The sequence below is a fragment of the Hemitrygon akajei genome, chromosome 22 (assembly GCF_048418815.1).
Source record: "Hemitrygon akajei chromosome 22, sHemAka1.3, whole genome shotgun sequence".
Taxonomy (NCBI): Eukaryota; Metazoa; Chordata; class Chondrichthyes; order Myliobatiformes; family Dasyatidae; genus Hemitrygon; species Hemitrygon akajei.
In genome coordinates, this window is record NC_133145.1 from 63,307,172 (window position 1) to 63,334,980 (window position 27,809).

The 27,809-nt window shown below is 49.3% G+C and overlaps 1 long non-coding RNA gene across 1 annotated transcript in view; it reads right to left on the reverse strand.

Annotated features, from left to right (window-relative positions):
* Positions 1-27,809, reverse strand: part of LOC140714902 (uncharacterized) — a 152,107-nt gene that overhangs the window by 86,240 nt on the left and 38,058 nt on the right. The window contains exon 2 of the long non-coding RNA XR_012096027.1: positions 13,345-13,419. This is a non-coding gene — a long non-coding RNA (uncharacterized lncRNA). The remainder of the gene's footprint in view (positions 1-13,344; positions 13,420-27,809) is intronic.

Consider the following 27,809-nt stretch of genomic DNA (forward strand, 5'->3'; position numbering starts at 1 on the left):
AAAATAGGTGCAGGAGTAGGCCATTCAGCCCTTCGAGCCTGCACCGCCATTCAGTATGATCATGGCTGATCATCCAACTCAGAACCCTGTACCTGCTTTCTCTCCATACCCCCGATCCCTTTAGCCACAAGAGCCATATCTAACTTCCTCTTAAATATAGCCAACGAACCGGCCTCAACTGTTTCCTGTGGCAGAGAATTCCACAGATTCACCTCTCTCTGTGTGAAGAAGTTTTTCCTCATCTCGGTCCTAAAAGGCTTCCTCTTTATCCTTAAACTGTGACCCCTTGTTCTGGACTTCCCCAACATCGGAAACAATCTTCCTGCATCTAGCCTGTCCAGTCCCTTTAGAATTTTATACGTTTCAATAAGATCCCCCCCTCAATCTTCTAAATTCCAGTGGGTATAAGCCTAGTCGATCTAGTCTTTCTTCATATGAAAGTCCTGCCATCCCAGGAATCAATCTGGTGAACCTTCTTTGTACTCCCTCTATGGCAAGAATGTCTTTCCTCAGATTAGAGGACCAAAACTGCACACAATACTCTAGGTGCGGTCTCACCAAGGCCTTGTACAACTGCAGTAGAACCTCCCTGCTACTGTACTCAAATCCTTTTGCTATGAATGCCAACATACCATTTGCCTTTTTCACTGCCTGCTGTACCTGCATGCCCACCTTCAATGACTGGTGTACAATGACACCCAGGTCTCGTTGCATCTCCCCTTTTCCTAATCGGCCACCATTCAGATAATAATCTGTTTTCCTGTTCTTGCAACCAAAGTGGATAACCTCACATTTATCCACATTAAATTGCATCTGCCATGAATTTGCCCACTCACCTAACCTATCCAAGTCACCCTGCATCCTCCTCACAGTTAACACCGCCGCCCAGCTTCGTGTCATCCGCAAACTTGGAGATGCTGCATTTAATTCCCTGGTCTAAATCATTTATATTGTAAACAACTGGGGTCCCAGCACTGAGCCTTGCGGTACCCCACTAGTCACTGCCTGCCATTCTGAAAAGGTCCCGTTTACTCCCACTCTTTGCTTCCTGTCTGCCAACCAATTCTCTATCCACATCAATACCATACCCCCAATACTGTGTGCTTTAAGTTTGCACACTAATCTTCTGTGTGGGACCTTGTCAAAAGCCTTTTGAAAATCTAAATATACCACATCCACTGGCTCTCCCCTATCCACTCTACTAGTTACATCTTCAAAAAATTCTATAAGATTCGTCAGACATGATTTTCCTTTCACAAATCCATGCTGACTTTGTCCGATGATTTCACCTCTTTCCAAATGTGCTGTTATCACATCTTTAATAACCGACTCTAGCATTTTCCCCACCACCGATGTCAGACTAAAGTATTTTATTTTTTAGCAAATCTTAGGTTTTCACAAAACAAGCAACTTTATCTCACATAAAACAACAATAATAAACCTGATTCTGATTTTAACAGCTTTGGAATGTCTCTGATATGTGGGGACATTTTAAAGCAATTAAAACTGATGTAATCTATTTTAAATGGTTAAAAATTAGTTCAGAGTTAGTGAGTTGTGGATGTGCTGGACCCTTGCACACCCTCGGACTGTGTGGTCATTGACAGAAATAACACATTTCACTATGGGTTTCAATGTTTCGAAGAACATCGTGACAAATAAAGCTAACCTTTAAACAACTTGACTGGCAGAGAAAGTTGAGCCAAAGCGCCCGTTTCTGTGCTATATATCGTGGGTGCTACTACAGCTCGAAGCGTTCCAGAGTTCAGAGTTCAGTTTCAGTGAGTTCTGTAAGGAGTCTCTGTACGTTCTTCCTGTGTGCCATGGTTTCCTCCCACTGTCCCGATTCATATCAGTAGGTTAATTGGTCTTTGTAAATTAGGTTAGGATTAATCGGGTCGTGGGGTAGCTGGAGTACTGCGGCTCTAAGGGCTAGAAGGACCTACCCACACTATCGTTAAAATAAAATCTCTGACTCCTCGTTAAAGAAAATATAAAATCTATCTCGTCACATCCTCACACACAACCCTCTCTTATAGTTCTTTCCTTTCCCAAAGGATTTTATTCAGAGATTTCTTCATCACAGTATCACAGGATTCCACAGTTCTCAGCTTCAAATTATAACACAGTCATGTTCACCCAGAACACACAAGACCCCAAGGAGCGCACCGTTCCCAGAAATACTCCATTGTGCCCATGGAGACCCCGTGCTCCTTTCTCAGGGACAGCTGAACACGGACATAGCCCCGGAAGAGGGCGTGGGCAGAACCCTCGACAGCCCGCTGCCCGGACTCGTGAATGACCAGCATGGCCAGGAGACATTCCCGAGCGATCCACCCCTTCTATACGTGGTGACCGTAGATCAGATGGATGAGGCTGAAGTATGACCAAGGACTCCCACCACCCAGGTCATGCTCTTTTCTTGCTGCTGCCATCAGGAAGGTACAGGAGCCTCAGGTCCCACACCACCAGGTTCAGGAACAGTTATCACCCCTAACCATCAGGTCCCACACCACCAGGTTCAGGAACAGTTATCACCCCTCAACCATCAGGTCCCACACCACCAGGTTCAGGAACAGTTATCACCCCTCAACCATCAGGTCCCACACCACCAGGTTCAGGAACAGTTATCACCCCTCAACCATCAGGTCCCACACCACCAGGTTCAGGAACAGTTATCACCACTCAACCATCAGGTCCCACACCACCAGGTTCAGGAACAGTTATCACCCCTCAACCATCTGGTCCCACACCACCAGGTTCAGGAACAGTTATCACCCCTCAACCATCAGGTCCCACACCACCAGGTTCAGGAACAGTTATCACCCCTCAACCATCAGGTCCCACACCACCAGGTTCAGGAACAGTTATCACCCCTCAATCATCAAGTCCCACATCACCAGGTTCAGGAACAGTTATCACCCCTCAACCATCAGGTCCCACACCACCAGGTTCAGGAACAGTTATCACCCCTCAACCTTCAGGTCCCACACCACCAGGTTCAGGAACAGTTATCACCCCTAACCCATCAGGTCCCACACCACCAGGTTCAGGAACAGTTATCACCCCTCAACCATCAGGTCCCACACCACCAGGTTCAGGAACAGTTATCACCCCTAATCCATCAGGTCCCACACCACCAGGTTCAGGAACAGTTATCACCCCTCAATCATCAAGTCCCACACCACCAGGTTCAGGAACAGTTATCACCCCTCAACCATCAGGTCCCACACCACCAGGTTCAGGAACAGTTATCACCCCTCAACCATCAGGTCCCACACCACCAGGTTCAGGAACAGTTATCACCCCTCAACCATCAGGTCCCACACTACCAGGTTCAGGAACAGTTATCATCCCTCAACCATCAGGTCCCACACCACCAGGTTCAGGAACAGTTATCACCCCTCAACCTTCAGGTGCCACACCACCAGGTTCAGGAACAGTTATCACCCCTCAACCATCAGGTCCCACACCACCAGGTTCAGGAACAGTTATCACCCCTAACCCATCAGGTCCCACACCACCAGGTTCAGGAACAGTTATCACCCCTAATCCATCAGGTCCCACACCACCAGGTTCAGGAACAGTTATCACCCCTCAACCATCAGGTTCCACACCACCAGGTTCAGGAACAGTTATCACCCCTCAACCATCAGGTCCCACACCACCAGGTTCAGGAACAGTTATCACCCCTCAACCATCAGGTCCCACACCACCAGGTTCAGGAACAGTTATCACCCCTCAACCATCAGGTCCCACACCACCAGGTTCAGGAACAGTTATCACCCCTCAACCATCAGGTCCCACACCACCAGGTTCAGGAACAGTTATCACCACTCAACCATCAGGTCCCACACCACCAGGTTCAGGAACAGTTATCACCCCTCAACCATCTGGTCCCACACCACCAGGTTCAGGAACAGTTATCACCCCTCAACCATCAGGTCCCACACCACCAGGTTCAGGAACAGTTATCACCCCTCAACCATCAGGTCCCACACCACCAGGTTCAGGAACAGTTATCACCCTCAACCATCAGGTCCCACACCACCAGGTTCAGGAACAGTTATCACCCCTCAACCATCAGGTCCCACACCACCAGGTTCAGGAACAGTTATCACCCCTCAACCATCTGGTCCCACTCCACCAGCTTCAGGAACAGTTATCACCCCTCAACCATCAGGTCCCACACCACCAGGTTCAGGAACAGTTATCACCCCTCAACCATCAGGTCCCACACCACCAGGTTCAGGAACAGTTATCACCCCTAATCCATCAGGTCCCACACCACCAGGTTCAGGAACAGTTATCACCCCTCAATCATCAAGTCCCACACCACCAGGTTCAGGAACAGTTATCACCCCTCAACCATCAGGTCCCACACCACCAGGTTCAGGAACAGTTATCACCCCTCAACCATCAGGTCCCACACTACCAGGTTCAGGAACAGTTATCATCCCTCAACCATCAGGTCCCACACCACCAGGTTCAGGAACAGTTATCACCCCTCAACCTTCAGGTCCCACACCACCAGGTTCAGGAACAGTTATCACCCCTCAACCATCAGGTCCCACACCACCAGGTTCAGGAACAGTTATCACCCCTAACCCATCAGGTCCCACACCACCAGGTTCAGGAACAGTTATCACCCCTAATCCATCAGGTCCCACACCACCAGGTTCAGGAACAGTTATCACCCCTCAACCATCAGGTTCCACACCACCAGGTTCAGGAACAGTTATTACCCCTCAACCATCAGGTCCCACACCACCAGGTTCAGGAACAGTTATCACCCCTCAATCATCAAGTCCCACACCACCAGGTTCAGGAACAGTTATCACCCCTCAACCATCAGGTCCCACACCACCAGGTTCAGGAACAGTTATCACCCCTCAACCTTCAGGTCCCACACCACCAGCTTCAGGAACAGTTATCACCCCTCAACCATCAGGTCCCACACCACCAGGTTCAGGAACAGTTATCACCCCTCAACCATCAGGTCCCACACCACCAGGTTCAGGAACAGTTATCACCCCTCAACCATCAGGTCCCACACCACCAGGTTCGGGAACAGTTATCATCCCTCAACCATCAGGTCCCACACCACCAGGTTCAGGAACAGTTATCACCCCTCAACCTTCAGGTGCCACACCACCAGGTTCAGGAACAGTTATCACCCCTCTACCATCAGGTCCCACACCACCAGGTTCAGGAACAGTTATCACCCCTAACCCATCAGGTCCCACACCACCAGGTTCAGGAACAGTTATCACCCCTAATCCATCAGGTCCCACACCACCAGGTTCAGGAACAGTTATCACCCCTCAACCATCAGGTCCCACACCACCAGGTTCAGGAACAGTTATCACCCCTCAACCATCAGGTCCCACACCACCAGGTTCAGGAACAGTTATCACCCCTCAACCATCAGGTCCCACACCACCAGGTTCAGGAACAGTTATCACCCCTCAACCATCAGGTCCCACACCACCAGGTTCAGGAACAGTTATCACCCCTCAACCATCAGGTCCCACACCACCAGGTTCAGGAACAGTTATCACCCCTCAACCATCAGGTCCCACACCACCAGGTTCAGGAACAGTTATCACCCCTCAACCATCAGGCTGTTTGACCAGAGGGATAAATTCACTCAACTTCACTTGCCCTATCATGAAATGTTCCCACAACCAATGGACCCACTTTGAAGGACTCTTTATCTCATGTCTTAATACTTATTGGTTATTTATTTATTATCATTTTTTTCTTTTTGTATTTGCACAGTTGATTTTTTTTTACACACTGGTTGTCTGTCCTGTTGGGTGTAGCCTTCAATTGATTCTATTGTACTCTTGGATTTACCATGTATGCCTGCAAGAAAATGAGCCGCAGGGTTACATGTGGTGACATGCATGTACTTTGATAATAAATGTTCTTTGAGCTTTTGACCTGGGGGTGGGTTATAAGCTGCAATCTAACAGAGGGGTTTGCAGAGTTTGTTGTCATTTGTACATTGGCTGTTTGTCATGTTGGGGGCGGTGTTTCATTGACTCTCTTGTGTTTCGTGGAGTTATTGCGTATGCCCACAAGAAAATGAATCTCAGGGTTGTCTATGGTGACATATATTACTTTGATAATAAATTTACTTTGAACTTCAGTGAATAATGAGTTGGAACTCAGCTTACGCGCACCTGAAAGCTGGATACCTCACCACAAGCACCGAGCTGGAGATTGAACAGTGCTAAAGATTACTCTGGACAACCTTTGTAAGTAAATCTTTATTTTACTTCCTGAATACTTGTGGGTGTATCTTATGGATGCTGATCTGCTGATCATGAAAATCACCCTGAAATTTCCCTATCATGCACCTTTTTTTTTTGAAATTTCCAAATTTGTTACTTCAGCTCATAATTCAAGTTAGAACAACTGATGCCAAGATTAAGGAAGGGATTTTTGTTGGTCCACAAATCAAACAGGTCACCAATGACAGGCAAATTGAAGAACTTCTAGTGGGACCTGAGAAAATCGCATGGAAAGCGTTCAAGGATATTGTCGAAAATCTTCCTGGCAACTACAGAGCACCGAGCTACGTGCAGCTGGCTGACAACATGCTTCAAGCATGAAGTACAACATGTCACTAAAGATTCATTTTCCCATTTAGACTTCTTCTCTGCAAATCTCGGTGCTGTCAGTGACAAGCACAGTGAGAGGCTTCACCAGAACATTGCAGTCAGGGCAACTGGAATCCATCAATGCTGGCTGATTATTGTTGGACACTTCAGTGAGAAGCCTCAAACACTGAGTACAAATGAAAATCACCAAAGCATTTTTAGCTTAGTTGAACAATTGCAAAGCATCAGCACAGTTATGCAACTAAACCCATTATGTTCAATATAAGTTAATTTCTTGTCTCTCCAAGTTCCTTCGTGATATAAATAATGCTAAATTATATTTGTGTTCAGCTTGAAGTGCTCTATCATAAACAAGAAAAAGAATCTGAGGAAGCAACACTTTCAAAAAAACCTTGATGTTCTGTGCTAGCTACACTCCCATGGGATTTTTGTTGGAGATGAGGTGGAGTGTTGTAGCAAGAAAGACTAAGAGAAATGTTTGAACAACAATGCAGCTTGCTTAACAGTGACCTTCACTCAGACCACATGTGTTGTGGATCTATTGATTAGACCGTTGGCTCTTGCACGTTATGAAACAGAGGTAAGGCGGAACTAGAGGAACAGAGGTTGGGCTGTTCCACAATCCAGCATTAACAACCCTGGCACGGCACTGCAATGCTTTAGTGTGTCATGATCACCTGTCAATGGTTCGATTCCCACTGCCGTCTGTAAGGAGCTTGTACGTCCCACCTGTGACTGTGTGGCTTTCCTCTGAATGCTCCAGTCCCCCCCCGCCACCCCCCACATTCCAAAGACGTACGGCTTGGGCTTGGGTTAGGGTTGGGGTTAGTAAGTTGTGAGCATGCCGTGCTGGTGCCAGATACTCGTGGGCTGCCCCAGCATATCCTCAGATTGTGTTGGTCGTTGCTGCAAACAATGCATTTCCCCATCATGTGTTTTGACGTACGCATGACAAGTAAAGCTAATCTTTATCTTTACATCATTTTCCATCAACTTGGATGTTTCACTGGTATGTTGAGGAGCAGCTGGTCCAGATGCTCAGTGGAGGCTGCCATCTTGCACTCACTGCATACAGAGCATGACACGCCACCGTCTCCTGGCTGCAGCTGAGGAGTCTGTAAACCTCAACTCCAAAATGTCATCACTCCGAGAGCGTGTCCCAGACCCTCTGAGGGTCACCCAAGGGCTGCCCTCAGCACACCCTCGGGTGACAAACCTCATCGTGTATTGTGACAAATAAATCTAAAACTCTATCTAAATCACCGAATACTGGTGTTGTCACTGACTGCACCACCACACTTAACATAACTTAAGGCTTCAGGCTGGCAGGGCTCTGAAACCCTGTGCCAACCAACTGGCCGGAGTGTTCAAGGACATCTTCAATCCCTCACTGCTGCAGTCGGAGGTTCCCAGCTGCTTCAAAAGGGTGACAATCAGACCAGTGGCCAAGAAAAGCAGGGTGAGCTGCACCAATGATTATCTCCCAGTGACACTCACATCTACGGTGATGAAGTACTTTGAGAGGTTGGTCATGGCCAGAAACAACCTCCACTCTGTCTGCCAGAGAAAGCAGGATCTCCCAGTGGCCACACATTTTAATTCCACGTCCCATTCTCATTCTGATATGTCTATCCATGGCCTCCTCTACTGTCAAGATGAATCCACACTCAGGTTGGAGGAACAACACCTTATATACCGGCTGGGTAGCCTCCAACCTGATGGCATGAACATTGACTTCTCTAACTTCCGTTAATGCCCCTCCTCCCATTCTTATCCCCTCCCTGATATATTTAGTTATTTTTTCCCCCTCCCTTTTTTTTCTTTCTCTCTCAGCCCATTACTCTGCCTGTTCTCCATCTCCCTCTGGTGCTCCGGTCCCCCTTTCTTTCTCCCGAGGCCTCCCGTCCCATGATCCTTTCCCTTCTCTAGCTCTGTATCCCTTTTGCCAATCACCTTTCCGGCTCTCAGCTCGACCCCACTCCCTCCAGTCTTCTCCTATCATTTTGCATTTTCCCCTCCCCCTCCTACTTTCAAATCTCTTACTATCTTTCCTTTCAGTTAGTCCTGATGAAGGGTCTCGGCCCGAAATGTCGACAGTGCTTCTCCCTATAGATGCTGCCTGGCCTGCTGCGTTCCGCCAGCATTTTGTGTGTGTTGTTCTGCTGTGACAATTTGCCTGTCACCTCAATAGGTCTCCAGTGGATACAATCTCAATGTCTCCCCACTTGGCCTTGGATCATCTGGACAGTAATAATACCAGTGTCAGGCTGCCACTTACTGAGTGTGGCTCAGCATTTAACACAATACCCTCCGCTCCTCTGTACCTCCCTCTGCAACTGCATCTTTGACTTCCTCATTGGGAGATCAGTCAGAGTGGATCAGAAATAACATCTCCTATTCACTGACAATCAATGGCCAGGCGAGGCACAGCTCAAACACCATCTATAAATTTGCTGATGACACAACTATTGTTGGCAGAATTTCAGCTGGTGACGAGGAGGCGTACAGGAGTGAGAGAGACCAGCTGGGTGAGTGGTGACACAACAACAACCTTGCACTCAATGCCAGTGAGACCAAGGAACTGATTGTGGTCTTCTGGAAAGGTAAACCGAGGGAACACACTCCAGTCTTCATCAAGCGATCAATTCAATGCAATGTATTGCTTCCACAAAACAACAAATTTCCTGACATCTGCCGGTAATTCTAAACCTGAATTTGATTCTGGATCTGTACAGTGAGGACAAGACACACAAAACGCTGCAGGAACCCAGCACGTCAGGCCCTAATGAAGGATCTCAGCCTGATATGTCAACTGTTTATTCTCCTCCATAGATGCTGCCCGACCCGCTGAGTTCCTCCAGCACCTCGTGTGTGCTGCTCTGAATTCCTCTGCTGATTCAGTCAGTGGAAAGGAATAAAGAATCAAGCGGAGACCCTTCACCACGACTGAGAGTCTCGGCCCGAAACGTCCATTCTTTAATCCTCTCCACAGATGCTGCCCGACCCGCTGAGTTCCTCCAGCACCTTGTGTGTGGTACAGTTAAAGACCATGTAGGTACGATACTCAAAGACTGGGAAAGGAAAAGCTTGCTGGTGCATATCCATGTAAGCTCAGAGTCTAAGCACACGGGTTAAATCAATTTTGTTCAGCAATAGACGTCAGTGAAAAAAAATCAAATCCTTTGCCTCAGTTCCAGAGCACCAAGGCTAAAAATTTTAATTACTGAGAAATGGGAGCAGCTCTATCTCATCAATTTTTCATTTTTACATTGGCCTTTTTGCATTTGAAAGTACAATTCTCATTAAAAAGTCTGGTGACTGATCTTTCACTGTGCCAGTGCTTTCTGAGATTATCCTTAACACAACCGTACACAGACAATGATTATTTTATCAGGGGAAGCTCCGTCCGTCAGTGTCTGATCCGGCCACACTCCACACTACAACTCATTTTCTCTCTAGAGAGGACCGATTTGCATTTCTATAGCGCCCCGCACAATCTCGGCGCATCGCAGAGCCGCTCGCAGTACATGAAGATGCAGAAAAAGCCAAAGTAATTATCTTGTCACAGAACAAGCCAATGGGCGACTGTTGCAATTTGTCTTAATGAGGAATTACACGTTGATAGCAGTGCGCTTTTCTTGCACGGAGGCATTCCTGAACCAAGTCCCTAAGGAAATACAGCAATCACCCTGTTCCATAGACCCCACCACATCATTTATTGGGCAACTCACTATCTCTTTATCAGAGAGACCATCCCACATAGAATCAGAATCAGGCCATTCAACCCATTGAGTCTGCTCCACCATTCCATCATGGCTGATTTAATATTCCTCTCAATGCCATTCTCTTGCCTTCTCCCTGTAACCTTTGACACCCTGACTAATCAAGAACCTGTCAATTTCTGATTTCAATATACCCAATGACTTGGCCTCCACAGCTGTCAGTGGTAATGAATTCCACAAATTTCATCCTCTGGTTAAAGAAATTCCTCCTAATCTCTGTTCTAAAGGGACGTCCCTCTATTCTGAGGCTGTGCCCTCTGATCCTACACTCCCCCACCATAGGAAATATCCTTTCCACATCCACTCTGTCTCGGCCTTCCAATATTCGATAGGTTTCAATGAGATCCCCCCTCATTCTTCTAACCTCTAGTGAGTACAGGTCCAGAGCTATCAAAAGCTCCTCGTATGTTAACCCTTTCCTCTGGAAATGAATGGCAGTGTCAGGAATGAACGGCCGAGGTCTTGTTCCTTGGTAGAGGCTCCCAATCCAGAAGTCATTGTATTAAAATGAGAATGAGGAGATGGTTTGTCACACTCAGAGTATACTTCAATTCTATTTATTTATTTAGAGATACAGCATGGAGTGGGCCCAGTGACCCCTGATCACAGGACAATTTACCACGACTTACTAACCGGTGTGTCTTCTGACCGGGGGGGTGGGGGGGGTGGGGGGGGGGGGACCGGAGTGGACAGACATTCCAGGGGGAGGACGTACAAACTGATTGGCCAGGGCACCAAAGGATGTGGTGAGAAGGCGAGAAGGCACATGTCCAGGGTTGAGTGGGATCTGAGACCAGCCGTGATGGAATGGTGGAGCAGACTCAATGGGCTAATTCTGTTCCTATGTCTCCTGGTTTTAAACTCCTTACAGAGGGCGCAGGAACTGAACCCTGAACCCTGACACCGTAAGCTGTAACAGCACCACGTTACCCCCACGGGATGAGCTACGTGGAGAAGTAAGGTTGAAAGGGGTATGGGCGTATGGAATCCAGTCGGGTGGGTAATTAGTTTAGCACGGACGTGTCGGTCTGAAGGGCCTGGGCTATGTCTCTACAACCTGCCGGGTGCTACTGCACGCTGCGCGGGATTTCTTCTGGCCCCCTGGCCAGCCTTGAAGTTTGGCGGCCTGCCCTGTCCTGGCGAGTGTCAGACTGACTCGTGATCTGATCACCATTTCAGCCACAAAAGCTGGTATCTTCCGGGACTGACGATGAAAGAGATCACAGAAGTGAAAACTCCCCCTCTTGCAGGACAGGGGGTGGGTGGCGAAAGCATGTCCTAAAGTCCAGTCCCACTCCTGCCATTGTGACCAGGGTACTGAGGGGGGAATGAGGGGGTACAGCATCTCACCCCCAGCTGAAACACGGGCTGCCTTACACCCCACCCCTCCCGCTGGGCTCAGACACCTTCCAAATCTCCCTCCCCACCTAGCAAATCAGACACCTACCGAATCTCCCTCCCCACCTACCAAATCTCCCTCCCCACCTAGCAAATCTCCCTCCCCACCTAGCAAATCAGCATGGAGAACACAGCAAAAGGCACAGGGAGGAAGAATGGGGGAGAGGGGAGAGAGGGAGAGAGGGGGAGGGGCTGGGAGAGGGAGGGGAAGGGGAGTGTGAGGAGGAGGGGAAGGGGAAGGGGAAGGTGAGGGCAAGGGGGTGGAGGAGGGGAAGGGGAGAGGAGAGGGAGAGAGGGGAGGGAGAAAGGAAAAGGGAGAGGGGGAGAGGGAGAGGAAAAGGAGAGGGAGAGAGAGGGAGAGAGAGGGGGAGAGGGAGGAGAAGGGGAGTGCGAAGGGGAGGGGAAGGGGAGGGTGAGGGGTGGGAAAGGGGAGGGCGAGAGGGAGAGGAAAGGGAGACAGGGGAGAGGAAAGGGAGAGAGAGGGGGAGAGGGAGAGGGAGGGGAAGGGGAGTGTGAAGGGGAGGGGAAGGGGAGGGTGAGGGGTGGGAAAGGGGAGGGTGAGAGGGAGAGGAAAGGGAGAGAGGGGGAGAGAGAGTGGGAGGGAGATGGAGAGGGGGAGGGTGTGTGTGTGTGTGTGTGTGTGAGAGAGAGACAGAGAGAGAGAGAGAGATGAGCGTGTCTGTTTGCCAATTGTTTAGGTGGCACTACCCGGTCATAACTGAATGTGTGCTGCCACTTGTGGGCTGCCCCCAGCACATCCTTCGTTGTGTTGGTTGTTATTTCACTGTGTGTTTCAATGTACACGTGATAAATAAATTTGAACCGGAATCGGAATCTGAATCTGGATCTCGTGTTAGCACTGCACAGGAAAGACTGAACCCAGCTTTTAAATTTCCTTCTGAGTCCCCAGAAAGCCGTTGGTTATAGGGAAGGTTGAAATGCTTGGATAAGTATTCCCTGGAGCGCAGGAGGAGGAGGAGAGATCCGCACTAAATTACGAGGAGTACAGATAGTATAAATGCAAGCAGGCTTTTTCCATTGAGGCTGGGTGAGATTACAACTGGAGATCATGGGTGAAGGGTGAAAGGTGAAGAGTTTAAGGGGAACTTCTTCACTCAGAGGGGGGTGAGAGTGTGGATGGGCTGTCAGCTGAAGTGGTGAATGTGGGATCAATTTTAACGTTTAAGAGAAATTTGGATCGGCAAATGATGGGAGAGGTAGGGAGGGTTAGGGTCTGGGCGCAGATCAATGGGACTAGGAAGGATAACAGACTGGTATGCACTAGATGGGCTGAATGGACTGTTTCTGTTCTGTAGTGCCCTGTAAACTCACAGGGGCTGGTCGACCTTCCAGGGAGATGAGACCTCAGTGATAGGTGACTCCTCTGAGGCCATTCTGCCCCCTCAGTCCTGTAGGTGGGGATCTGAGCCACCTGGGGTGTGAAATGTCCACCTCTAAGGCAGCAGCAACTGACCGAGAACAATAACAGGTAAGAGTCCCGTGAGCAGAGACCGTCTGCCGTCAATGGCACTCACCAGGAACGAAGCTCCCCTGCACCACCTCCTTGTACGCCCACCATCCTTCGCTGATTTTGTGTGAGTTGTGCTGAGCTTGAAAACAAAACAAAACCACATTAGAATCTGTTTGAATCTGTAGTTTCTCACAGCTCAGTGAAACAGCGGAGTTTCTGTTGGACGGTCAGCAGAAGAGCTGACATGATAGAGTGTCACAACGCTGCATTCCAGTCTCAATCGTTAAAGTATGATATGTTACAGAATTACTAGTGTTACAAGTTCCTGCGTTAAATTACACTGCCCTGTTTACTTATTTATTGAGATACAGCGTGCAATTGGCCCTTCCAGCCCTTCGAACTGCGTCAGCCAGCAACCCTCGACTTAACCCCAGCCTAGTCACGGGACAATTTACAATGACCAGTTAACCTACCGAGCCATAGGTCATTAGACTGTGGGAGGAAACTGGAATGCCCGGAGGAAACCAGAACACTGGGAGGAAACTGGATTGCCCAGAGGAAACCGGAACACTCGGCGGGAACCGGAATGCCCAGAGGAAACTGAAACACTCGGAGGAAACTGGAATTCTTGGAGGAAACCCACAGGGTTACAGGCTGAACATACAAACTCTTTATGACCAGCAGCTGTGGGTTGCTGATATATGCTCACTCTCAGGGGACAGCAGAGGGCAGTTAAACGCACAGCACAGTTTGATGAATACAGTAAGTTTACCTCACCATGGACGGTCCCAATCCCGGCTGTGAAAACGGGATTGGACATGGGCCCAGCAACCCCATCCTGTAAAGCCCAGAGCTACAGAACGACCAACAGAAGCTCTAACCACCTCACTCCTGGGAGAGGCGGCATCTATGTAGTGGTGTGGTGAAAACGGAAACCTCAGGGCTCACCGACCTTCGGCCCAGGACAGAAGGCTCTGGCCAGCTGCTGTTGGCGACATTTGCCCCGGCGTAAGCGAGAATTCCAATTCTGCGCACCCTCCACACTTCAGGATGCTCAAAAAACACCTTTTGGCCACCGAATGTTTGAACGGTGATCGTGTAGCGAGTTTGTTAAAGAGTGAAGATCAGCTTTGTTTGTCACATGTACATCGAAACACACAGTGAAATGAGTCGTTTGTGTCAACGAGCAACACGGTCCGAGGATGTGCTGGGGGCAGCCTACGTGTGTCACCACATCTCCAGCACCAACACAGCGTGTCCACAACTCACCAACCCTAACTGGTAGGTCTTTGGAATGTGGGAGGAAACCAGAGCACCGGGAGGAAACCCACACAGTCATGCGGAGAGCATGAAAACTCCTCACAGACAGCGACAGAGATTGAACCCTGACCACTGGTACTGTAAAGTGTTACGTGAACTCCACTCTACTGTTGCACCTTCAAACGAATGATAGGAAGGATAAACAGGGTCCCCAGACATTGAAGATCCACGTCTCCACCTCCCCAAAACCGTGGCGGGGGTCGTACACCTCGACCTGGCAGAGCAGTCTCATTCAAATCACTACAGCTATAACCCCTCGCCTCGGGTGCTGCACTGGGCAGGGACGGGTTACACAACACACTCTGTTGCAATTCAGTTTGTGTCCGCCAGCTGCGCCATGCATTGCAGATTGCGTCACAGCATGCGGTCCGCATGTGCGCTGCACAACTTGCAAGTTACTCAGGACATCACTATCCCTTCAACCACAAGGAGCAGCCACTCCCCACTGGATCTCCATGGTGCTCCATCTCCTCGAGTTTCCACCTCGCCCAGCCTGCCACATTAAAGACAAACATCAGCTTTATTTATCAGTACCATCCTGAAGAATCCCACCCACCCTGCTCATGGTCTGTTTGTCCCACTCCCATCACAGAGAAGGCTACGTAGCATCCACACCAGGACCACCAGACACCTCCACCCACTGACCCACCCCTCCACTCCCAGACTCAGAAACAGTCACTTTCCCCAAGCAGTGAGTCTGATCAACACCTCCGCCCACTGACCCACCCCTCCATTCCCAGACTCAGAAACAGTCACTTTCCCCAAGCAGTGAGTCTGATCAACACCTCCACCCACTGACCCACCCCTCCACTCCCAGACTCAGAAACAGTCACTTTCCCCAAGCAGTGAGTCTGATCAACACCTCCGCCCACTGACCCACCCCTCCACTCCCAGACTCAGAAACAGTCACTTTCCCCAAGCAGTGAGTCTGATCAACACCTCCACACACTGACCCACCCCTCCACTCCCAGACTCAGAAACAGTCACTTTCCCCAAGCAGTGAGTCTGATCAACACCTCCGCCCACTGACCCACCCCTCCACTCCCAGACTCAGAAACAGTCACTTTCCCCAAGCAGTGAGTCTGATCAACACCTCCACCCACTGAGCCACCCCTCCACTCCCAGACTCAGAAACAGTCACTTTCCCCAAGCAGTGAGTCTGATCAACACCTCCACACACTGACCCACCCCTCCACTCCCAGACTCAGAAACAGTCACTTTCCCCAAGCAGTGAGTCTGATCAACACCTCCACCCACTGACCCACCCCTCCACTCCCAGACTCAGAAACAGTCACTTTCCCCAAGCAGTGAGTCTGATCAACACCTCCACACACTGACCCACCCCTCCACTCCCAGACTCAGAAACAGTCACTTTCCCCAAGCAGTGAGTCTGATCAACACCTCCACCCACTGACCCACCCCTCCACTCCCAGACTCAGAAACAGTCACTTTCCCCAAGCAGTGAGTCTGATCAACACCTCCACACACTGACCCACCCCTCCACTCCCAGACTCAGAAACAGTCACTTTCCCCAAGCAGTGAGTCTGATCAACACCTCCACCCACTGACCCACCCCTCCACTCCCAGACTCAGAAACAGTCACTTTCCCCAAGCAGTGAGTCTGATCAACACCTCCACACACTGACCCACCCCTCCACTCCCAGACTCAGAAACAGTCACTTTCCCCAAGCAGTGAGTCTGATCAACACCTCCACCCACTGACCCACCCCTCCACTCCCAGACTCAGAAACAGTCACTTTCCCCAAGCAGTGAGTCTGATCAACACCTCCACCCACTGACCCACCCCTCCACTCCCAGACTCAGAAACAGTCACTTTCCCCAAGCAGTGAGTCTGATCAACACCTCCACACACTGACCCACCCCTCCACTCCCAGACTCAGAAACAGTCACTTTCCCCAAGCAGTGAGTCTGATCAACACCTCCACCCACTGACCCACCCCTCCACTCCCAGACTCAGAAACAGTCACTTTCCCCAAGCAGTGAGTCTGATCAACACCTCCACCCACTGACCCACCCCTCCACTCCCAGACTCAGAAACAGTCACTTTCCCCAAGCAGTGAGTCTGATCAACACCTCCGCCCACTGACCCACCCCTCCACTCCCAGACTCAGAAACAGTCACTTTCCCCAAGCAGTGAGTCTGATCAACACCTCCGCCCACTGACCCACCCCTCCATTCCCAGACTCAGAAACAGTCACTTTCCCCAAGCAGTGAGTCTGATCAACACCTCCGCCCACTGACCCACCCCTCCACTCCCAGACTCAGAAACAGTCACTTTCCCCAAGCAGTGAGTCTGATCAACACCTCCGCCCACTGACCCACCCCTCCATTCCCAGACTCAGAAACAGTCACTTTCCCCAAGCAGTGAGTCTGATCAACACCTCCACCCACTGACCCACCCCTCCACTCCCAGACTCAGAAACAGTCACTTTCCCCAAGCAGTGAGTCTGATCAACACCTCCACCCACTGAGCCACCCCTCCACTCCCAGACTCAGAAACAGTCACTTTCCCCAAGCAGTGAGTCTGATCAACACCTCCACACACTGACCCACCCCTCCACTCCCAGACTCAGAAACAGTCACTTTCCCCAAGCAGTGAGTCTGATCAACACCTCCACCCACTGACCCACCCCTCCACTCCCAGACTCAGAAACAGTCACTTTCCCCAAGCAGTGAGTCTGATCAACACCTCCACACACTGACCCACCCCTCCACTCCCAGACTCAGAAACAGTCACTTTCCCCAAGCAGTGAGTCTGATCAACACCTCCGCCCACTGACCCACCCCTCCACTCCCAGACTCAGAAACAGTCACTTTCCCCAAGCAGTGAGTCTGATCAACACCTCCACACACTGACCCACCCCTCCACTCCCAGACTCAGAAACAGTCACTTTCCCCAAGCAGTGAGTCTGATCAACACCTCCACCCACTGACCCACCCCTCCACTCCCAGACTCAGAAACAGTCACTTTCCCCAAGCAGTGAGTCTGATCAACACCTCCACCCACTGACCCACCCCTCCACTCCCAGACTCAGAAACAGTCACTTTCCCCAAGCAGTGAGTCTGATCAACACCTCCGCCCACTGACCCACCCCTCCATTCCCAGACTCAGAAACAGTCACTTTCCCCAAGCAGTGAGTCTGATCAACACCTCCACCCACTGACCCACCCCTCCACTCCCAGACTCAGAAACAGTCACTTTCCCCAAGCAGTGAGTCTGATCAACACCTCCGCCCACTGACCCACCCCTCCACTCCCAGACTCAGAAACAGTCACTTTCCCCAAGCAGTGAGTCTGATCAACACCTCCACACACTGACCCACCCCTCCACTCCCAGACTCAGAAACAGTCACTTTCCCCAAGCAGTGAGTCTGATCAACACCTCCACCCACTGACCCACCCCTCCACTCCCAGACTCAGAAACAGTCACTTTCCCCAAGCAGTGAGTCTGATCAACACCTCCACACACTGACCCACCCCTCCACTCCCAGACTCAGAAACAGTCACTTTCCCCAAGCAGTGAGTCTGATCAACACCTCCACCCACTGACCCACCCCTCCACTCCCAGACTCAGAAACAGTCACTTTCCCCAAGCAGTGAGTCTGATCAACACCTCCACCCACTGACCCACCCCTCCACTCCCAGACTCAGAAACAGTCACTTTCCCCAAGCAGTGAGTCTGATCAACACCTCCACCCACTGACCCAGCCCTCCACTCCCAGACTCAGAAACAGTCACTTTCCCCAAGCAGTGAGTCTGATCAACACCTCCACCCACTGACCCACCACTACTTTATTACTTCCTGTCAGTCACCTTGTGTATGGCCTAGCCTCACTTTATGGACAGACAATCGATCTATGTATAGAAACTATCTTATGTATTTATATTTATTGTGTTTTTATTACTGTGTTCTTTACCCTTTGTGTTTTTTTGTGCTGATTCAAATCCAGAGTAACAATTATCTTGTTCTCCTTTACACTTGTGTACTGGAAATGACGTTAAACAATCTTGAATTGAATTAGGCCATCATTAACGTGTCACATGGACATTAAAATGTATGGTTAAATGGATAGTTTTTGCTTCGATGACCAACACAGTCTGAGGATAGGCTGGGGGCAGCCCTCGAGTGTCATCATACTTCCAGCACCAATGGAGTATGCCCACGGCTGACCAACCCTAACCTGTATTGCTTGGCTTTGGAACATGGGAGGAAACTGAAGCACCCAGAGGAATTACCTCACCATTTTTGCACTACTTATATAATGCAAATATTGTCATCATTATGTGTTGGATCATATGACATCATCATTATGTGCTGGATTGTATGACATCATCATTAGGTGCCATGTCATATGACATGGGCAATCATGGTCTTGGCAGATTTTCCTACGGAAGTGGTTTGCCATTGCCTTCTTCTGGGCATTGTCTTTACAATACGGGTGACCCCAGTCATTATCAATACTCTTCAGAGATTGTCTGCCTGGTGTCAGTGGTCACATAACCAGGACCGGCTGCTCATACGACCATCCACCGCCTGATCGTGACCCTGATCAGGGGCTAAGCCTTGCCCAGGGGTGACCTGCAGGCTAGCGGAGGGAAGGAACACCTTACACCTCCTCTGGGAGAGATGTATCTCCACCCCGACACCCAATATATATGTGCATATATATTTGTGATTTGTTTTTGTTTTGTGACACCAGTACAGTGCAAGGCATTAGATATACCATAAATTCAAAGAAGAAATGTTTCTTATTGTAACATATAGTCTATTTATGTATTGCGTGTACTGGTGTTACAGAACAACAAATTTCACGACATATGCAAGTGCAGCAGGCAGTGAAGAAGGCTAATGGAATGTTGGCCTTTATTACAAAGGGAATTGAGTACAAGAGCAAGGAAATCCTCTTGCATTTGTACAGAGCCCTGGTGAGACCACACCTGGAGTATTGTGTACAGTTTTGGTCTCCAGGGTTAAGGAAAGACATCCTGGCTGTAGAGGAAGTGCAGCGTAGATTCACGAGGTTAATTCCTGGGATGTCTGGACTGTCTTACGCAGAGAGGTTAGAAAGACTGGGCTTGTACACGCTGGAATTAAGGAGATTGAGAGGGGATCTGATTGAAACATATAAGATTATTAAGGGATTGGACAAGATAGAGGCAGGAAGTATGTTCCAGATGCTGGGAGAGTCCAGTACCAGAGGGCATGGTTTGAGAATAAGGGGTAGGTCATTTAGGACAGAGTTAAGGAAAAACTTCTTCTCCCAGAGAGTTGTGGGGGTCTGGAATGCACTGCCTCGGAAGGTAGTGGAGGCCAATTCTCTGGATGCTTTCAAGAAGGAGCTAGATAGGTATCTTATGGATAGGGGAATCAAGGGATATGGGGACAAGGCAGGAACCGGGTATTGATAGGAATTGATCAGCCATGATCTCAAAATGGCGGTGCGGGCTCGAAGGGCCGAATGGTCTACTTCTGCACCTATTGTCTATTGTCTATATGCCCAATTCTGACACTGATTTTGATACGGAAACCCACGCGGTCGCGGGGAAAATGTACAAGCTCCTTACAGAGTGGGGCAGGAAGGGAACGCTGACTTTGATTGCCGGCGCTGAAGAGTTTTGGGGTAAACGCTACACTGCTGTGTCAGCCTGCAGGGGGGGGACTGACCTCTGCCTCCCCCCACCCCACAACCTCGGCCCCGAGGCACGCAACAGCGGTAACAAAAAGCCTTTGCTGTCATTGTGACACCAATCAGACGGAATTACTGAGCAAGATGTCGGCACTAGTTGCCGCATTGAACAAGGGAAGATATTGCAAAGATAGGATTTAGTCTCGATAATTGGGTGATTCTGCAGAGGACGGGAGGCACTGCGAACAGAGAGATTTCCCATTACTTTCATTCACTGTAACAACCATTTTTAATAATCTCTGATTCTCCAAATAAATGAGGCTGCATTAATATTAATATTTGTATTATTCAACGCGACGTCAGGAGAATGGCAAAACATTCAGTGACTGCTGGCGTCTGCAAAGACAATGACAATGGGAGTTTGTAAATGAAAAGCAGAAATAAAGTAACTGGGGATGCTGGAGAGAGAAGCACAGAGCAAGAGAGCACCGCACCACCCTTCAGCCCATCTAGTCCATGCTAAACTGTTGTTCTGTCCGTTCCCATCAATCTACACTTGGACCACAGCCTCAGCGTCTGAGATAAAAACAGAAAACACCCAGCGGGTCAGGCAGCCTCTGTGGAGAACTAGAACATAAACAGAACCACGCAGGCTCTTCGGCCCATGATGTTGAGCCATCCCTTTAACCTAGTCCAAGATCAACCTTCCCTCTCACATGGCTTCCACTTTTCTGTCATCCAGGTGTCTCTCTAAAACACCCTGAAACAGCAGAGATTCTGCAGATGCTGGAAATCCAAAGCAACTCACACAAAATCCTGGAGGAGCTCAGCAGGTCAGGCAGCATCCGTGGAGAGGAATTAATAATTGCTGATGAATTACAAATTCATTAGGAGTCTCGAGGAAGGGTCTTGGCCTGAAACATCAACTGTTTATTCCCCTCCACAGATGCAACTTGACATGCTGAGTTCTTCCAGCCCTGTGCATGTGTTGCTCCTAAATGTCCCTGAAGTATCTATCATGTCAGGGTGTTCCACACACCCATCACTCTCTGTGTGAAAAATCTACCTCTGACATCTCCCCTGTACTTTTCTCTGACCACCTTAAAATGAAGCTCTCTCATATTAGTCATCTCTGCCCTGGAAAATGTCCACTTTATCAATGTCTCTTATTATTTAGTACATCTCTATCGAGTCACCTCTCATCCTCTTTCACTCCATACAGAAAAATCTTAGCTCTTTCAACATTTCCTCATAAGACCTGCTCTCTAATCCAGGCTGCATCCTGGTCCAATCTATCTATGCCTTGTACACCAGACAGAGTGTACACCAGAGAGAGGGTGGGATTTGTACACCAGAGAGAGTGAGATTTGTACGCCAGAGAGGGTGGGATTTGTACACCAGAGAGAGGGTGCGATTTGTACACCAGAGAGAGAGAGTGAGATTTGTACAACAGAGAGGGTGGGATTTGTACACCAGAGAGAGGGTGAGATTTGTACACCAGAGAGGGTGGGATTTGTACACCAGAGAGAGTGTGGGATTTGTGCACCAGATAGAGGGTGATATTTGTACACCACAGAGGAGGGATTTGTACACCAGAGTGGGATTTGTACACCAGAAAGAGGGTGGGATTTGTACACCAGAGAGAGAGAGAGAGAGAGTGAGATTTGTACACCTGAAAGTGGGTGGGATTTGTACACCAGATGGAGGGTGATATTTGTACACCAGAGGGAGAGGGAGATTTGTACACCAGAGAGGGTGGGATTTGTGCACCAGAGAGTGGGTGGGATTTGTGCACCAGATAGAGGGTGGGATTTGTACACCAGAGAGTGGGTGGGATTTGTACACCAGAGAGTGGGTGGGATTTGTACGAGAGAGAGAGAGAGAGAGAGAGAGAGAGAGAGAGAGAGAGAGAGAGAGAGAGAGAGAGAGAGAGAGAGAGAGAGGGAGGGAGAGAGGGAGAGGGAGAGAGGGAGAGAGGGAGAGAGAGAGAGAGAGAGAGAGAGAGAGAGAGAGAGAGAGAGAGAGAGAGAGAGAGAGAGAGAGAGAGAGAGAGAGAGAGAGAGAGAGAGAGAGAGAGAGAGATTTGTGCACCAGATAGAGGATGGGATTTGTACACCAGAGACAGAGAGAGTGAGATTTGTACACCAGAGAGTGGGTGGGATTTGTACACCAGATAGAGGGTGATATTTGTTCACCAGAGAGGGAGGGATTTGTACATCAGAGAGAGTGAGATTTGTACACCAGAGAGAGGGTGGGATTTGTACACCAGAGACAGAGAGAGTGAGATTTGTACACCAGAGAGTGGGTGGGATTTGTACACCAGAGAGTGGGTGGGATTTGTACACCAGAGAGAGTGGGATTTGTACACCAAAGAGTGGGTGGGATTTGTACACCAGATAGAGGGTGATATTTGTACACCAGAGAGGGAGGGATTTGTACACCAGAGAGAGTGAGATTTGTACACCAGAGGGAGAGTGAGATTTGTGCACCAGATAGAGGATGGGATTTGTACACCAGAGAGAGTGGGATTTGTACACCAGAGAGAGAGAGAGAGAGGGAGAGAGAGGGAGATTTGTACACCAGAGAGTGGGTGGGATTTGTACTCCAGAGAGGGTGGGATTTGTACACCAGAGAGAGTGTGGGATTTGTGCACCAGATAGAGGATGGGATTTGTACACCAGAGAGAGTGGGATTTGTACACCAGAGAGTGGGTGGGATTTGTACACCAGAGAGAGTGGGATTTGTACACCAGAGAGTGGGTGGGATTTGTACACCAGAGAGGGAGGGATTTGTCCACCTGAGAGAGTGTGGGATTTGTACACCAGAGAGAGTGGGATTTGTACACCAGAGAGAGGGTGAGATTTGTACACCAGGGAGGGTGGGATTTGTACACCAGAGAGAGTGGGATTTGTACACCAGAGAGAGTGGGATTTGTACACCAGAGAGAGGATGAGATTTGTACACTAGAGAGAGGGTGGGATTTGTACACCAGAGAGAGGGTGGGATTTGTACACCAGAGAGAGAGAGTGAGATTTGTACACCAGAGAGAGAGTGGGATTTGTACACCAGAGAGAGGATGAGATTTGTACACTAGAGAGAGGGTGGGATTTGTACACCAGAGAGAGGGTGGGATTTGTACACCAGGGAGAGAGTGAGATTTGTACACCAGAGAGTGGGTGGGATTTGTACACCAGAGAGAGGGTGGGATTTGTACACCAGAGAGAGTGAGATTTGTACACCAGAGAGAGGGTGAGCAATCAAGACGTCCACTATTCAATGTATAAACCTCAAAAGCATTCAATTAGATTCCAACCTCAAGTACAATCCCAGGTGTTCAATATATAAATCCCCAAAACCTTTGATAGATTTCGGCCTGTAACTGACTCCCAGGGATGTTATTTTATGTATAAAACTGTCCTAGCCCATCAATATTTTTCCAACCTGTTCCTCACTCCTGGGGATCTGCTGTTCTACATTTAACTCTCCAGAAGCACATCACAGTTTCACCATGTATCTTGCTCCCACCATTCTGATAAGGTAATGCCTTTATTCAACAAAGGGAGGACGCAGTAAAGTAGAAAAGGACAGACTGGTAACATCTGTCACCGGGAAGATGTTAGAAACTGTTACAGAGCCTGGGTGACGGGTTGGAGATACGTCTCTACCAAAGGAGGTTTAAGACACTCCATCTCTCTGCCCGCCTGCAGGTCACCCCTGGACAAGGTGTAGCACCTGCTTAGCCCCCTCCCCAAACAGGGTCACGTGACGCCATGGGAGCAGGTGGTGGACGGTCGTATGAGCAGCCGGTGCAGATCACAAGTCCTGGTTACGTGACCACTGACGCCAGGCAGTCAATCTCTGAAGAGTATTGATAACGGCCCACCTGTCTAGTAAAAACACTGCCCAGAAGAAAGCAATGGCAAACAACTTCTACAGAAAAATTTGCCAAAAGCAACCATGATCACTGACATCATACAACACGGCACATGAGGACACAGTAAGTGATGATGATGATGATGATGATGATGATGATGATGTCACAGTAAGTGATGATGATGATGATGATGATGATGTCACAGTAAGTGATGATGATGATGATGATGTAAAGGGCAGAGATAAGATGACTGCACAAAGTCCAGAGGGCCTGAAAAGCAGAGAGAACACAATCGGCTGAAGGTGACTGGGGAGAGGTGAGAGGAGGGGGGGGGGGTGGGGGGAGACAGAGAGAGAGGGGCAGCACAGTCGTGTAACGCTTTACAGCGCCAACGATCCTGATTCAATTCCTGCCGCTGTCTGTACGTTCTCCCTGTGATCACTTTGATTTCCTCTGGAGGGTCTGCTTTCCTCCCACATTTCAAAGACCACGGGGCTAGAGTTAATAAGTTGTGAGCGTGTTATGTTGGTACGTGAGGCATGGTGACACAAGCCCAGCTCGTCCTCGGACAGCGTTGGTTGCTAACGCAATTTCATCGTTCAGTTCGATGTACTTGTGACAAGTAAAATTTTTCTTTAAGATTTAAAGGGGACCTGAGGATCAACCTTTTCTCCCAGCGTGTGGGCGGGATATGGAATGAACTGCAAAAGGGGGCGGTTGAGGCAGGTAGAATAACCATGTTGAAAAGGTACTTGGACAGGTACACGGGTAGGAAAGGGTTATGGCGATATGGGCCAACGGCACCAGTCAGCAAGGACTCGTTTGCCTGAAGGGCCCGTTTCTGATCCCTGACCCTGTAAGTCTAGTTGAGAGTCGACTCCTGGTTCTAATTTACACAGTTCTGCACTGGGTAACCACTATATCAGGTGCAGGAGTGGTCTCTGCAGCTGTAGCCCGTCCACTTCACAGTTCAATGTGTTGTGCGTTCAGAGATGCTCTGCTGCACACCACTGTTGTAACGTGAGGTTATTTGAGTTCCTGTCAGCTTGAACCCGTCCGGCCTTTCTCCTCTGCCCTCTCTCATTGACAAAGCGTTTTCACCCACAGAACTGCCACTCACTGGATGTTTTTTGTTTCTCGCACCATTCTCTGTAAACTCCAGAGATTGCTATGCATGAAAATCCCAGGAGATCAGCCCATCTGGCACCAACAATCATTCCACAGTCAAAATCACTGAGATCACACTTCTTCCCCATTCTGATGTTTAGAACTGAACCTCCTGGCCGTGTCTGCATGCTTTATGCATTGAGTTGTTGTAGGTGATTGACTGATTAGATATTTGTACCAATCAGCAGGTGTACCTAACCAAGTGCTCTTGAGTGGATAGTGAACCTCCCAAAGTCTCCTTTTAACCCACCTAACCCAAACCCCTTGATTGGAAGTCAGTTTGTAAATACCTCCCGAGTTGGTTTCACAGAGTGCACATTCCCTGTACTTGGGTAATGAATCGATGTATGGGATAACCTCAGTGTGGTTAGGCTCCCACTACGAAAGGTTCTGTGCATCCTGTTAACTCTGCCTCCAACCCCCCTTGTCCAAACATAAACACGCTGCGCGATTATCACAACATTTTGTTCTTTCCAGAAATCATTACTAAGTGAACGATTTGCTGGCATCTCCAAGGAGGTGCGTCCTGCCTGGATTCATCACGGCTTGGTACGGCAACTGCTCTGCGTGTGACCCAGGGATCGGCAGGGAGCTGTGGACCACACTCCCCTCCGTGGCCTCTGTCTACACTTCTCGCTGCCTTGTTAAAGCAGCCAGCATCGTCAAAGACCCCTTCCATCCCGGACATTCTCTCTCCTCCCCCCTCTCATCAGGCAGGAGATACAAAAGCCTGAAAGCACGTCCCACCAGGCCCAGAGGCAGCTTTCATACCATTGTTACCAGACTCGTATGATGAAATGGATTCTTGAGCCTCACAGTCTACCGTGTCATAATCTCTCACTCTCTTGTTTACCGACACTCTGATGGTATCTTGTACACTTTACCCTGCTTTCAGCAACACACACAAGATGCTGTGGAGGGGAATAAACAGTCGATGTCTCAGGCCAAGACGCTGCCTGACCTGCTGAGTTCCTCCAGCATTTTGTGTGTGTTACTCTGATCATAGACACTGTCTGACCTGCTGAGTTCCTCCAGCATTTTGTGTGTGTTACTCTGACCATAAACGCTGCCTGACCTGCTGAGTTCCTCCAGCATTTTGTGTGTGTTACTCTGACCATAGACACTGTCTGACCTGCTGAGTTCCTCCAGCATTTTGTGTGTGTTACTCTGACCATAAACACTGCCTGACCTGCTGAGTTCCTCCAGCATTTTGTGTGTGTTACTCTGACCATAGACACTGCCTGACCTGCTGAGTTCCTCCAGCATTTTGTGTGTGTTACTCTGACCATAGATACTGTCTGACCTGCTGAGTTCCTCCAGAATTTTGTGTGTGTTGCTCTGGATTTCCAGCATCTGGTGTGTAAATTCTGCACTGTCATCATTCTACCTCAATGCACTGTGTAATGATCTGATCTGTGTGAACAGTGTGCAGGACCAGCTTTTCACTGTGACAAAGATAAACCAATTCCAATTCCAAGCTTGAGAGATCCCTTAAAGCAAATCGATCCTGCCTTAGGGCACACTGCGTTCCACCTTCCCAGCTTGCTTCCAGTCACTGGCCTTGAGGGAGGGGTGCAAGCCCGCCAGTTCTGTTCTTACTGTGAGGAGAGATCTGGGGCCAATGGGAGCTGGGGGGGGGCGGGGGGAGGATAGAAAATATAATAAACACAACAGAACAGCCCACACAAAATGCTGGAGGAACTCAGCAGGTCAGACAGTGTCTTTGGTCAGTGTAACACACACAAAATGCTGGAGGAACTCAGCAGGTCAGACAGTGTCTATGGTCAGAGTAACACACACAAAATGCTGGAGGAACTCAGCAGGTCAGGCAGTGTCTATGGTCAGAGTAACACACACAAAATGCTGGAGGAACTCAGCAGGTCAGACAGTGTCTATGGACAGAGTAACACACACAAAATGCTGGAGGAACTCAGCAGGCCAGACAGTGTCTATGGTCAGAGTAACACACACAAAATGCTGGAGGAACTCAGCAGGTCAGACAGTGTCTATGGTCAGAGTAACACACACAAAATGCTGGAGGAACTCAGCAGGTCAGACAGTGTCTATGGTCAGAGTAACACACACAAAATGCTGGAGGAACTCAGCAGGTCAGACAGTGTCTATGGTCAGAGTAACACACACAAAATGCTGGAGGAACTCAGCAGGTCAGACAGTGTCTATGGTCAGAGTAACACACACAAAATGCTGGAGGAACTCAGCAGGTCAGGCAGCGTCTATGGTCAGAGTAACACACACAAAATGCTGGAGGAACTCAGCAGGTCAGACAGCGTCTATGGTCAGAGTAACACACACAAAATGCTGGAGGAACTCAGCAGGTCAGGCAGTGTCTATGGTCAGAGTAACACACACAAAATGCTGGAGGAACTCAGCAGGTCAGACAGTGTCTATGGTCAGAGTAACACACACAAAATGCTGGAGGAACTCAGCAGGTCGGGCAGTGTCTATGGTCAGAGTAACACACACAAAATGCTGGAGGAACTCAGCAGGCCAGGCAGCTTC